General features: G+C 36.5%; 1 long non-coding RNA gene across 1 annotated transcript; it reads right to left on the bottom strand.

Moving 5' to 3' along the window:
• Positions 1–4,451: 4,451 nt before the first annotated feature.
• LOC129783709 (uncharacterized) lies at positions 4,452–12,759 on the bottom strand. The gene is made up of 2 exons (XR_008745542.1): positions 12,020–12,759; positions 4,452–9,852 (listed from the first exon to the last, which is right to left on the bottom strand). It is a non-coding gene; the product is annotated as an uncharacterized LOC129783709 (long non-coding RNA).
• Between the last annotated feature and the right edge of the window lie 925 nt (positions 12,760–13,684).

The following is a 13,684-nucleotide window of genomic DNA, read 5'->3' as shown; positions in this document are numbered from 1 at the left end:
AGCAGCTGCTACTGTACATTTTCCATAACTTTTAAGCATCAGCTGTCAGTGCACTAACTTGCTGCTTCTTCACATCCCAGATCTCGTTTTAGCGATAAAACCCATTTGTGGGATTCTGCCATGGGATCAGATGCCTGAAATGATCCAGTATAAAAATAATCCCACAAAAATACCAATATTCTTAATCCAAACCATTCCAGAGACGCATTTTACAATGCAGCTCCTCAAAGAGTTGCCTTAATGTACAGAGGAACAGACCGACGCATAGATTGAGACCCAGGAGTAGCGGAAGGACAGAACCTTTCCAGCTCAGGCTTGCCTTCAAAGCCAGCTTCACCTGCAAAGATGATCTGAGTTTATATGCACAAAACTTTATTTTTGCATCAATAGAGCACTACTGCAAAGGCAGCAAGCGAAATGATTGCATTTTGCCACTCACGACTTCAGCCTTGGCCTTGTCTGATGAAAGATCACTTGATTATCAGTACTAGGTAGACAATAAATCACAGCACTGGTGACTGTCTCAGCACTTTGGGAAAATTTTAATACATGTTGGGCAAGCCTAACACTAGTTTTTGTTTCCTACATTGTTAAGTTTATCTCTCTTTAAATTATATTTAAAGAAATTATATATATTTTAAAGCAAATTTCAATACGCTGGAATTCAAACAAGCCTGATGACTAACCTAGCAGAATCTTTCTGGCAGGCAGAATGCTAGCACAAGTAGGGAGGCACGAGATAAATCAATGCTTCATTTATGTTATTAATCTATAAAAGTAAAAAAACCCTACATAAAATGGCTCTGGAAGCCCAGCCTTGAATTTAAGAAATACTTAGCTTGTGAACACCAAACTCTTCTTTCTCTCCTGCAGGCAGTTTCTCTCAAAGACCGCTTTTGTGCGGCCCCCCACAAACCGACATGCTGTCACGTGTGCCTGCCAGGCTCACTCCCAGACTGGTCCATTTTACCAGCGCAGTCCTAGAGTGACAGAGCACATGATTATGGATCTAGTACCACATCTAAACGGCAATAATCTCTCTCAGTACCAACGATAAAAACCATCCTCAACTAAAAGACCATCCTGGTAAAACCATCATATCAGATGCAATGAAATCATTGTACAATACTGAGGGGAACCTATGCATCTTGTCTCTAACCCAACAAAGGAAAGAACCTTCCAGGTGGGAAAGATAACCTACTAGTACATTTACTGGCTTCCCCAACCACTCTCACTCTTGTCTGGATTGTACCTCTGCTGACCAGCTTTCTCACTCACGTCTAACACCTGACAATCAGCAAGTTCTATCAGAGGAGACAGAAACGTGGCTGTCATCAACCTACTGAAAAACTTTACAGATAGTATCTTCTTACTGACCCTCCTAACGACACCTCACGTGCATGAGGACATTTATGATTAATGAGAATTACACAGTGGAAAGAGAAGAAATGGTACTTTTGAAATTTAAAAATTAAAGACTAAGTTGTACGATGAGAACATCCAGGAGAAAGAATGGACTCAATCTAGGAGCTGGCCTCATTCCCATGCTTCACACACCAGTTTCTGCATCCTTCCTTGTATTGGGTTTACGGGGCAATACACTCCTTAACTATTACCCCTTCTTGTCAGTGACTGTGGAAATATACATTTGTACAAGTAAACTTTAAAGTATCTGGTACTATAATTCAAGAGAAGGAAAATTCCTATCTTAAAAAAAAGCCATCAAAAGCACCAGTAACTGCAAGATGGCATTCATAGGTTGACACGTATTTCCCACTAAATAGGATTTAGTTTCACTTAAATATAGCTCTCAAGGAATTAATTAAAGAATAAAATATTCAGTCTCTGATACCTAGAGCTTTCAGCCTTACCAAAGAACATTGTAAGCATGGGTATGATGATAAACACATGGCAGATTTTGCAACAACAGCATGGCATACACTAGTATCCAGAGGGATTTGCTGAAACACTGTTTAGCTTCGTCCCGGAGTTATAAACCCATATTTCTTCTTTAACAAGGCCACATCTTCAGCAAACAACAATATTCACAAAGACTCTGCAAACATTCTTTTAATGAAAAAGCTAGTGGCAGCCTGCAAGTATTTTCAGAGCATTTCATACAATTCAAACAGCAGCGTCAGCTGAAAACAGCAATGACCACAGTGAGGATCACCTCACAGAGGGAAGGAACAAACGCATTTTTGGCCAAGTGAAAATAACCATATTCAACATCAAGCATAAGAGTAAAGCAATTCAGACAGATAACTCCTGGGAGACAATTGATTCTGGCACCAGCAGAAAGAAGCTACATGAAAGACCTTTTCCAAGGTCATCTGTGGCTCTTCCCTTCTGACAGTGTGCACTCAGACTTGCTGAAAATAATTATTCCATTTAAACTTAAACTCAGGTAAGTTCCAATATCCCCTGGCCTGTCAGTACGTTATTTCCTGGTAAGTCACTTATGCAAGTGCTCAAGAATTGGTGTGGTGAGGGTGTAGTCACCTGTATGAAATAAAATCACACACTGAAAAACACACAGATAATTAAAATCGGTAACTAAACAGAACAGTTAAACTCAAAGTAGCAGGGGGGAAAAATTCAGAGCAGAAAATGCCATCTTAGAGAAACAGAAAAACATGGATTGTGAAGCAAAAGGAGAAGTGCAGTGTCAAACCATTCCAGATACAAGTCCTTTTCAGCTTGATTTAACAATTAGCTGCAACGTTTATGTATGCTTATATAGAAAGGAGTGAGTTTATATGCACTCATATTATTTATGGTGTGCAATATTATCACTGAAAACTTGGAAATTATCACTTGAAAAGATCAAACTTAATCATAAAAAATTATGATAATCACAGTTGCAGAACCTCTATATTAATAGTGTACCTATGCCTGTTCATAGCAATACATTCCCAGACATTTCAAATAATCCATCAACTATTTTCAATTAAGTGACTTACCAAGTAAATATCCATATACCCAAGAGCTAACAGTGCAGAGAATTTGGTCTCTGCAGAACAATTTCATTCTGATTTTTTTGAAGTGTAAAATATGTCTGCCCTTCGTAAATATTCAGTAATGATCTGTTCCATGTTTAAAGAATATTTTACATCTAGCATGCTCCATTTCTTTTAGCTTATCTTGTATGAAGTTGCCACCATATTTAAATGGTGGTATCAGCTGACATAGGCAACACTTTAACACCAACCAAATGCAGTTAGACTCTAAAATTATTTAATGTAAGTAATGTCAGATGAATGTTATTATCCTCCTAAGTTCAAGATAACTGTTTCAATGCTCACGTATAATAAATAATTGCCAGTCACAAATACTTTTCTTCAGAAATAGTCACTATATTGTTTAGGTTATATTGTCAACAATGGTAACGTTAAGAAAGTTTAAGCTGACGTAATGGTTTTCATAGCATCTTTTTGACAACAAAGCTTGTATCTAAGATCTGACCACTCACAATTTCTAAACCAGATTATAAAGCTAAATCCATGCAAACCCTTAATGGATCTGGATTTTATTTCTAGCGTTGCAAAAACTTCAGCTGTGGCCAAGTCTTATCAGCTACAGTGGCAGACAGATTACAGAAGATGTGCCATGGATAAGTATGAAGCACTACCAGCTTAAACCAATTACACACTTAGCACAAAGTTGCCAAACTACAGATGAGTGCCAAATCCTAACATGTAATTTCTATCATGCTTACAAATTTTACGGAGAATCATACTGGATAAAAAGCCTGTAAGAAATGCAAAATATAGCTGGGAAAACATATAGTAGAAAGAACACTATTTAAAAATATGCAAGATTTTAGTGCTGTTTTAAGTAAGAAATCTATGAACTCAAGAATTACCATTGCAGAACCTACAGATTTTTTTACTAGAATCCACAGTTCGAGCTTGCTTGCATTGATTCATTGGCAGGCATATCTATTAAATTATTTGCCAGCTGAGAGTCATTTCTTTTACAATAAGCAGCATAGTGAGAGGTAACTACAAAGCAATCCGTATCTGTCCTAATTACTCTTTACAGGCAGGAAAATGTGTGAAAAGATGACTCTTTGGTGATTTACTTCCTCTGGTTTACTTGTTTCAGTACTGATAACCTGTAGCTTCCGATGGCCTTCTACAGTGCTCTTAAACCATATGAAAAAAATCCAGACAATCACTGTACAATTTAAGGTACGTAATTAGCAATTATTTCATGCACACTTCACCATAATAATCTGTTATGTACCAAGGGAAAGAAACATTAATGAGCTACTTCTGGTGCTGCTCTGTGTACTGTGTTTGCATAATAATGAGGTCCAATCTGCTGGAAAACACATAAAGGACAAATTAATAAGGTCGTCATTTTTGTCTAATGATGCTTAATACAGTTTTAGCAATCTGCTCAAGACAAAAGACAGTCACTCAGACATAGCCGATTATGCATTCGCGTGGCAGATGAAATCTTTATTAAACAGAATGATGAATCTGATTAACATGCGATAACAAATATACAGTCTGCGAAAACGACCGTGCCACCTCCTGCAAGCATCCCTCACGTCGACTATTAAGGCTTTACTCAGATTGAGGTCAGACTGGTATTCCCGATAGGCGCATTAAGATAAAAGTTTGCCAAATGTGGTAACATGATGAACAAAACAATATCCTGTTATATAAAAGCTACTGTCTCAACAGCTGACTGTCTAATCAGTTATAGCAACAACTCCCTAATAAGTTTAAAAATTTAATTGTCAGTTTCATTCACCTTTTAATATACAGACAATATTACATTAGCTAAGCTAGATCTTAAAGCACCCTGAATCCCGCACATTAAAATACCAGAATATTTTTTCTAAGTTCCAAAGTACTGTCTTCTATAAAGTTGTTGCCATTTCACAAAGACAAGTGCAAACAGGAATATACAATTATTCAGGGTATTTTAAGGAATGTGAAAAATAATTTATATACCACTGATTTTGCATAATGTCTGAATAAGTTAATGGAGGTTTCTAGGTCAATGACAAACACATGATGTAATTGAATTTGTAGAAACGTAGCAGTAAATTTAAAAATCTAATTTCCAATATAAATGTATAATTGATAAAAAAGTAGGCTAAAAAATTTGCAGAATGTAATTTGTTAATCCCACCTTAAATTTAAGTCATGCAAATCGTGTTGCCTCTTTAAATGATTACCAAATCTAGAAGTAAATTACAGATATTAAATCCAGTGATTCTATTTTAAGCTTGCTTTGCTATAGCAATGTGATTTCTGTTAAATGAACCATTCCTTTCCTTCCAGAATCAACTGTACTTGATTTATAGACAGCACATGACATGAAGTAATTTAAGATGACATATGATACCTCATGACAATGTACATGATTTAACACAGGGTAGGCAGCAGTATAAGCTACAATGTTGATTTTATCTCTACAAATATGTTGCTCAACAACAGCAGGATCTTTTATTCAAGAATATATAACTGGGAGCTAAAACTGACTTAATCACAGCTTCTACACTTTAATGCATGTGTGTTTGCTCTGGTATATGATAGCATATAATAAATCACCATTTCAAACTCCTTTGACTCATTCTACATGTCTTCATTTACATTCATATATTCCCAATTACAAAAAAACAATCGCCATTTGATTTAAAGCAAAGAGATGATAAAATTAAAGTTGTATTTACCATCAATCATCCCTAGTCCATTCTACCTTTCTAAATAAGTAGTATTATTTTCTCTCTCTCTCTCATACACACACACACACAAAATAGTAGCTTCCTTCCTCACCCCTACAGCTCTCACATTCAAGTCATGTGGCATATTAACCCAGTCATAAGGCATCCAGTTTGCAACAGATCCAAAGCATAGATGCCAGTTCTGACAATTGTTTCACAGGTCTGTTGAAGATGATGGGATATTTTTTCCCCCTGAGCCTCTCCTTGAAACAAAGACATGCATTAAGAGATTAGATGTGTCTCTACCGAAAGCCACTAGCTTTCAGAATGACTCTCCAAAGCCAGATGTGGTCTTTTTTAGCCTATGTTTCTCTTCCAGGCCTGTAAGTTTACCAAAATTTCTTTCTAGTGGGTGGAAACAGAATATAAGAAAATAATAGGAAAGGAAGAGACTTACTCAGAAAACCTGCAACAATTAACAGTGTCTTTCTAGCTAAAAGAAACAGGAGTAGTTAAATCTGCAGGCAGGCTAAGAACATAATGCTTGTTTATTTTACACTAATAAAACCACAACACTTTAAATCTAATACCAGCTGATTACACACTGTACCTGACGCACCTGGGATGAAAGACAGCCCGTTCCCCCGTCAGCTGCCTACCTAGCTAGCAGGATGAATAAAACTGCTGACAGTGTTTGGTTTGCACAGCCAGTCATGGGAAGCAACAAAGAAGTGGAACACAATGCTTCTGACTTCCTGGCAGTGTTACAGAGCCCCTTATTTTAAAGGTACAGAAAGAGACTGTTAAGAAGATAAAACAAAAACATAATTTCATTATACTGCAGAGGAACACATTATTGCATATTCTTTCAGTATAAATTCCCTCAGTGTAACATTTCATTATCTTCGATATAAAAATGCTAAAATACCGTGAAATCTTGGTAATAGTGTTTGAAATACCAGCATGCACGGCGTATAATGCTTCATAAACTTTGTTCCATCATCACTCTGTCATATAGTGCATTTCAAATACCTTGTACAGTTGATAATGATGCACACAGGCCAAAACATAAGGATCATATTCCATTTTTGGCAAAGTTTTAGTCTTAAAAATCTCTGATTGAATTCTATTGTATTTATATCCACAGTATAAATGCAGGAAAATTCAGGAAAGACATAGGTGTTCTAAGGTTACTTGCACAGCTCATTCAGGATGGAGCCTCACCCTCTGTCTTTATCTTAAGCTTAAGGCACTACTAAGAATACAGTAAAAATACCCACAGCTTTCTCATCTAGATTTCAAAGAGTTCTATTGAGAATTTAGTTTGCTAACATTGTTAGAAATACAATACCTATAAATAAATTTCTTCCTGTTGACTCTGTCAGACCTTGTCCATGTTCATCCATCAGGTTCTGATTAACACTTTTTTTAGTGCCAGAAATAACATAAAACTAGATGTTTGAAAATTCAAATCTGACTATACCACTTGTGGAAATATGTCTTGCCCTATTTTTCCTTTCTTGAAAGACACGGATCGCTATTTTCCTGTCCCTTTTCATAAGACGTAATACTATAGACACTGCATCAAATTAGGTATAGACAATTACAGATATATTAAGTGACCTGAACTCAGCTCTCATCTATAATTCCAGATCTCTGTGGTAGAAGTTAGATGAATCATGAACAATTCATTTAGATAAAATAAAATTTTCATTCTAACTTTACAGAAATAGTATTTTAATATTTACTATACAAGCCATTCTATTTATTTTAATATACAAAATAATTTGACTTACCCATGACTGTACTTTATTATTGAAATGAGTAACCTCAGCTCCTATCAAAGGACATGGAGAAATCGACTGAATGACACAGCTCCTGCATTGCAAGTAACTTGTCAGAGAATATTCCTTCTCATTCCAAACAGCATTTAAAGATAAACTGGCATTCAAGTCTTTCAAAAAGAAAGAAAAAGTGCTTTATATAGGCATTGAGAGATATTTTAAAACAGACAAGTGATCACAAGTTGCACTTCAAATTTCAAAATGTAATGCTCTTGTTCTGCCAGACAGTAACATGGTAAAGAATGTTTACTAATCTCTGCAGTTGTAGTAACTTCTAGAATAAAGTCCTTGTGAAAAAAAAAACCCCAACATGTATTATTAATTGTGCTACCCTAACACTAGAATTGCCCACGTATGAACAAATGGAAGTACTTCACTTTTGGTTTCTGTCACCTGAAAGCTGCTAAAGGATTAAACAGTTCATGGTCTGACACCAGGAACCATTTCACAGCAAATACACTGCTTCTGCAAAGCCCTGCTTGAACCACGGGGGCTGCTGGGTCTATACCTCCAATTCATGGATTTTAATTTGTTATAAGTAAATGGTTCTGTTCTCATTATCCTTACCTTTTCTTTTTGATCAGAGTACTACGTAAGAGCCCAAGCAATTTGGGAGTGGAGGGTAAACTGGTATGCATCTTCAGTGTTTGGCTAAACATGCAGAGCTCAACAAATCTCAGTGGAGTTCTGCCTGCTTCCAGTCAACCGTAAATTGTGTGTGGCACTCCTTTTGTGTGTCAACCAATGCTCTCTCAATTTGATGGTTGAGGGAACAAGATGGCATCTCAAAGGAAAAAATCTTTCCATCAACTTCCCAAAAGGTCAAAGGCAAAGGCTGTAAGTCTTGTGAATAGGCCAGTCAAGAGAAAACAAATGTATATAATGTATTTTCTTGGCCAAGGACAACTGTCAATATCCGATTTTCTGTATTTCCAGTTTCCCGAAAAAAACCACTGACCCACATAGTTTTGCTGTTTATCTGCTTTCTAGCCAAACGCTGTGCCTCGGACAGTAAGCTTCTACTGCCTTCAGCTTCCTTACTCCATAAAATGGCCAAACTCCTCCTCATAAGCTTTAAATAATGTTCCTTGTTTATTCAAGGTCAAAGATAGTATACAGTTGTCACTAACATCTTTCAACACGGTAGTATCACTTCTATGTCTGATTCACCTTCCAAATATTTCCTGCAGTTTTCAGAAACATTCACAATCCTTGGCAATGGGACACAGAAATACCGGTATCATTGAAAGATTTGGTATTTCCGTTCAGGAAAAAAATAATTTCATTTGCTTTAAGAAATAAAATTGTTCCTTTCAACAAGCTATGACAAGGAAAGATGTTCTTGAAGGAGAAAGCAAATAACTAGAGTATTTCACCCACATGGAGTAAAGAACTACCAGACTTCCTTCAAACTTACTTCAGAGTGAAGTAGGAGCAATGGAAAGGTGTGGAAGTTAAAGAACAATGCACTCCACCACCACACTGTGGCAATAAACAAAACACTGTTAAACAAACTATCTCTTCAACAAAGATGTAACAAAGCAAGATGCTGAGAGATGAAGATCACACAAAAAATGAAGTCAGAATTACTCATCAGTAGATGGGCAAAAATCAATACCGAGACCCTCCTGACACAAAAAAGAAAAGTGTTTGCAGCAACTACACTCAGCCAATTGCTAACAGAGAAGAAAACAGGCAGAATGCATGGTTTGTAACATGGCATTCCATGTCCCTTACAGGGAGGAAACTTCCTATGAAAAAGCTTTAGTACAACTTCGAACATTCTACCTACGTAACAATTTAACAAAAGACAGGTTATAGTCTTTTTGAAAGCTCACATGTTTCTCTTGGCTTAAAAATGTTTTCCATTAAAACTATCTGCAAAACCTGTATAGTGCTATTTTGGAGGCTACGTGGGGCAAGAGACTTGTACTTGTCCTCTCCACAGGAGGAGATTTCGCACATAGATCAAGAGATAAAAACATGTTACCAAAATCAAAAGCATCTGCAGGAAATGAAAGAAAACAATGTGTTGTATATAAAGTAAAGCTAAAGGACTTGACAAGTGTTAAGTGCTGTTTATCAGTAATCAGTAAGATTTACCTTCATTTTTCACTGGCATCTGATACACCTTCAAAGTTTCTTTAAGATGACTAAGACTTGCAGCATCTGAGATGATCAACATCATATTATCATCTTCTGAAATGGCATCTAGTTCACACATACAATTACTAATGGAATCTTTACTCCTTATATTAGTATTTCTGAAGAGTTTCCAGATTATTTTCAGTTCAATATTACTGTAGCAAGCTTTTCTCAAAATTCCTATAATTTAAAAAGTGGGGTATAAGACTTACATATACATGGCTTTGAATACAGTACTGTTTGAACATTCTGCAAACTTTCCACATTTACAAGATGGTAATTTAGGCCCTGATCCAATACCCACTGAAGTCAGTGAAAAGACTTCTATTGATGTAAATGGACCTTGGAAGAAGGCCTTATTTAAATTTTGAACACGTTAAAAAATTTACTTTTCAACAGATAATTTTCCCCTTGCTATTACTCCCAAACTGACCAGTGAGTTTGAATCCACTTTGAATAAAGTCATTTATTTTTCATTTTCTTCAAACTGTGGCAGATTTTTTAACTTTCATCAATCAACTGACATCTGAGATTCAGTTTAAACAGCATAAAACTTCTTGCTGACAACAGACACCTTGGTAACTGTAGGCATTAAAGTACCTCAGTGATTCAGAATGCTTTCATTTAACACAGTGATTCCGTTTCACAGATTTTATACCAAGCAGCAAAGTTATGATGATGCTGATAAATTAAGGAAATGGATGAAAGTCTACTGATGAGATTACATGAGTCTTAACGGAGATTTGTTATGGTTGCTCTGGGAAAACAGAAAGGCAACAAGTGGCCTCCATCACCTGGGCTTCCCTTTACCTCTTTCACCTGGACTTTGCTAGCGGGCATATGATTTTAAAAGGTCCAGAAGCAATAGGGGTATCTCCCACTCTCCCTCAGGCTCTGCCCTGGTTTGTGAAAGAAGAGACTTGTCCTTTCTCGATTTCATCTGATCCAGATAACGCCTGGTCTAGTTTTACAACCTAATGCCCAGTTCAGCTACAATGGAGTCCTGAGCCACTAGCACATGATCCGTGCCTACAAAGCCTGCCGTCCCTCCCTTTCATTGCTGAAGAGGATGACTTTGACAAGGTGGTGGTTTGTTTTATTTTTCCTAGTGTCACTTGGATACTGGTTGATGCTTATTTCATCACTTAATGAGCTTCCGGGGAGGTGGAAGGGACCTTAGAGAAAAGGAGGGGATGTTTAAGGGTCTGGTAAGGAAGGGGCTGCCATAAACAAGATTCTGCACAAGAAACAGTTCCCTGCTCTGTGTCTAATGCACACCTCTCCATCCCTACCTCCATATCATTTCTAACACCTCCTAAAAATGTAGCATTCTGGCTTCCTTTCAAGGTCCTGAGACATACTTGCAAGGCGCACAAAACCAAATGTCTTTCACCTTCAGATTTGTAAAACTGGGGACCAGTTAAACCCTCACAAAATTCTCCTGGACAACAACATTTTATACATTGTTTAAATGTACTAAGCATCTATATCTAATTGTTTCTGCACGTAACTGATGAGAACTAGGTCATTACCACACATGGCCCAGTAGCCTGAAGATAAGCGTGCATTTTGAAAAGTAGCAGTTGTTATTGCCATTAGCAGCTTTTAGGCCTTCCCAAATTGAAGTGCCTCACCAAAACGTTGAGACAATTTCCAAGCACATCTAATCCACATTTTATGCAATGGGTCAACCAAGGACTAAAACCCAAACTTAATTAATACAAGGTAGATTACACACTGAATAACGGTGTGATCATATGGTTTTTCAGTAAAACTTCTGATAGTTTCATTAGACTTGTATTAGATTCACAGAGTTACTGTGCCAAGATATTACCAAACTTCCAACAGCAACTGGTAGCAAATTAACACCTAACCTTTAGAAGGAGCACAGCTCCACAGCCCCGTGAATGGGCCACTATGTTACAAATAATTTCTCTCACCCTCCCATAATGACGGGAGCAGTTGCCTTCAGTTAACTCTTAAATGCCAGTCAGATTCCCATTGTACTTCAAGATAGGTCTGTGTACCAGGGCCACTGAATCAAGCAACAGAAATATGCCAGAAAGAGTAACTTATTTTCACTGAAATAAATAATAGTAACTTATTTTTCACTGAAATGACAAGCAAAAATAATAGCTGTGTTATTGTGACAACTCATTCTCCCCAAAAAAAGATTTTCTGCAGGTCACTGGTACATGTCTAACAACTTATTTATCTGGTTAATCTCTCCACTGGATATAGCAACCAATTATTCTAAAATATCCCTCCAGTATCCAAAACTGTGGAAGTAAAAGGATGGATTCAAAATCCTATCATGCCCAGCCTGAAACAAATGACCAGATCTTACCCTCTGCTTTTGGCAGTATTTCAGCTCCACAGACAATACAATAAAGTCCTTTCCTGCAAGGCTGGTGGTGGGTTTCCTTCTAACAAGACAATATACAAATTCATATAAGTACTAGTTGGCATATAGTAACTATGCAGACTGAAGCATTTAAATATAAACACAAAAAAATACACCAAAACTGCTTCAGAGAAATGTATTACTTAAAATGCTCGAAGAAATCTATTTGAATTAATGTTTATCATTTATATCAGCTAATAATTAAAATATACAACATGCTAAAAATGCTTAACCTAACTTAAACAGTAATATTTTCACACAAAATATGAGGTATAGTGCTCCAGGCTATCGAAGATTTTGTTTGGAATTTTGCAAAGGAGCCTAGGATGATAGGTGCTCAACCCTCACTGAGTTTCAGTACGGTTATATTCTTACAATTTGTAACTCCTGCCCTAAAAATCATGTACTAACCAGAAACTGGAAGCACTGCTTTTATTGAAACAGGAATCACATCTGTAGTAAGTTCGGAGCTGGACTCTATGGGCAGTCCGTATCTGCAGCTTCTACCTGTGTTAACAGGACTTGCAAGACATTCAGAGCTTTTGATTCCCATGAGCTAAGGTATCTATCAAATGTGTAAATCACAAAGCTCTAAAGCAAACCACACAGACCATGAATAAACTATTTAATCTGTATTATTTCACTTACAAGATTACACAATTATTAATTACAATTCTACAATTATTTCCCTTGCAACTTAACATTTAACAGCAGCGACTGCATAATAGGTACTTTATTCCATCTGCATGGTACCTTTCTCTCACAGCTGTAGCCATGTTCCCTAAGGGTAGCTTTTCTTCGTCTGCATTGTCTCTGAACTCTCAATCCTTTAATAAATTTAAGATTTTATGATTATGTTAGACAGAAGACCATACCTAACTATTATATCAAAGTATGAGAGGAATTTTCAATAATTTAGCTTTTATAGATTTGGGAAATCCAAACAAATAATTCTAGGAAAGTTGGTACACTGACTTCACTTCCCTTCTATTTGCAGGCTGGGCATCAGGTTATTTAATTTAATACTGGGAATCACCATAAATATATTAACTATAAAGAATATACTTACTACTAACATATTTAATACCATAGGTAGTTAAAGACTAATTAAGACTGAATTTTCACAGCTTTTACACCAGAAGAAACTGTCCACCACCCACCCACCAAAACCCAGCAGTAATACAAAGGATTATTATCAGTCAGTTGTCCCAAGCAACACAGCTGTGGTCAGGATTTGAGTTTAGTGAACTCGCGGATAGACACTTGTCAGGAAAAATCTAGTATCTAGTAGACCAAATGCTGATATTTCAATATAATAATTTTAAATATAAAATGTAGATGTTTTAAATTAATTCAAAATATCTGACATGAAGAAGGCCATGTTTTAAAGGATTTCTAATCAAAGCAAGATGCAAAAACACAAGATCAAGAAAGGAACAATCTGCTCCAGATAAGGAAAGGAAGATGGATTTTCTTTTTTTTAATGTTACGGATTTATAGTCAGACAAATCTTCTGAAAGACAGGAGATAGTGGTCTATGAGATGAGCAGACAAGCCACAAAGCTTAAGTGATTTCTATTATCTATTTAGATACACATAAAGATAAGA

The sequence above is a fragment of the Falco peregrinus genome, chromosome 2 (assembly GCF_023634155.1).
Source record: "Falco peregrinus isolate bFalPer1 chromosome 2, bFalPer1.pri, whole genome shotgun sequence".
NCBI classification, from domain to species: Eukaryota; Metazoa; Chordata; class Aves; order Falconiformes; family Falconidae; genus Falco; species Falco peregrinus.
The sequence above is the reverse complement of the archived record's forward strand: the minus strand, read 5'-3'. Positions and strand labels throughout refer to the sequence as shown.